Source organism: Cherax quadricarinatus, chromosome 2, assembly GCF_038502225.1.
Source record: "Cherax quadricarinatus isolate ZL_2023a chromosome 2, ASM3850222v1, whole genome shotgun sequence".
Taxonomy (NCBI): Eukaryota; Metazoa; Arthropoda; class Malacostraca; order Decapoda; family Parastacidae; genus Cherax; species Cherax quadricarinatus.
Genome location: NC_091293.1, coordinates 43,018,326 through 43,020,003, shown reverse-complemented (window position 1 = coordinate 43,020,003; position 1,678 = coordinate 43,018,326).

Below are 1,678 nucleotides of genomic sequence, written 5' to 3'. Positions count from 1 at the left end.
TAGAGAATGGAAAAGGTACAGAAGACAGAGAACTCAGGAAAATAAAGAGATTAGCCGAAGAGCTAGAAACGAATATGCACAGATAAGAAGGGAGGCTCAGCGACAATATGAAAATGACATAGCATCGAAAGTCAAGACTGACCCGAAGCTCTTGTACAGCCACATCAGGAGGAAAACAACAGTCAAGGACCAGGTAATCAGACTGAGGAAGGGTGATGGGGAATTCACAAGAAACGACCTAGAGGTATGTCAGGAGCTCAACACGAGATTTAAAGAAGTATTTACAGTGAAAACCAGTAGGACTCCAGGAAATCAGAACAGGGGGGTACACCAGCAAGTGCTGGATGAGGTACATATAACCAAGGAGGAGGTGAAGAAGCTGCTATGCGAACTTGACACCTCAAAGGCGGTGGGACCAGACAACATCTCTCCGTGGGTCCTTAAAGAGGGAGCAGAGATATTGTGTGTGCCATTAACAAAGATCTTCAACACATCATTTGAAACTGGGCAACTCCCCGAGGTATGGAAGATGGCAAATGTAGTCCCAATTTTTAAAAAGGGAGACACACATGAGACACTAAACTACAGACCTGTATCACTAACGTGTATAGTATGCAAGGTCATGGAGAAGATCATCAGGAGGAGAGTGGTGGAGCACCTGGAAAGAAACAAGTGTATAATTGACAACCAGCACGGTTTCATGGAAGGAAAATCCTGTGTCACAAACCTGCTAGAGTTTCATGACAAGGTGACAGAAGTAAGACAAGAGAGAGAGGGGTGGATCGACTGTATTTTTTTGGACTGCATGAAGGCCTTCGACACAGCTCCTCACAAGAGGTTACTGCAAAACCTAGAGGATCAGAAACATATAACAGGAAAGGCACTGCAATGGATCAGAGAATATCTGACAGGGAGGCAACAACGAGTCATGGTACGTGCCGAGGTGTCAGAGTGGGCGCCTGTGACAAGCGGGGTTCCACAGGGGTCAGTCCTAGGACCTGTGCTGTTCTTGGTATATGTGAACGACATAACGGAAGGGATAGACTCAGAAGTGTCCTTGTTTGCAGATGGTGTGAAGTTAATGAGAAGAATCAAATCGGATGAGGATCAGGCAGGACTACAAAGAGACCTGGTCAGGCTACAAGCCTGGTCCAGCAACTGGCTCCTTGAGTTTAACCCTGCCAAATGCAAAGTCATGAAGATTGGGGAAGGGCAAAGAAGACCTCAGACACAATATAGTTTAGATGGCCAAAGTCTGCAAACCTCACTTAAGGAAAAAGATCTGATGGTGAGTATAACACCGAGCATATCTCCTGAGGCGCACATCAATCAGATAACTGCTGCAGCATACGGGCGCCTGGCAAACTTTCGGATAGCGTTCCGATACCTCAGTAAGGCTTCGTTCAAGACTCTGTATACCATTTACGTCAGGCCCATGCTTAAGTATGCAGCACCGGTTTGGAATCCGCACCTAGTCAAGCACGTCAAGAAATTAGAGAAAGTGCAAAGGTTTGCAACAAGACTAGTCCCAGAGCTTCGGGGATTGTCCTACGAAGAAAGGCTGAGGGAAATCGGCCTGACGACACTGGAGGACAGGAGGGTCAGGGGAGACATGATAACGACATATAAAATACTGCACAGAATAGACAAGGTGGACAAAGACGGGATGTTCCAGAGA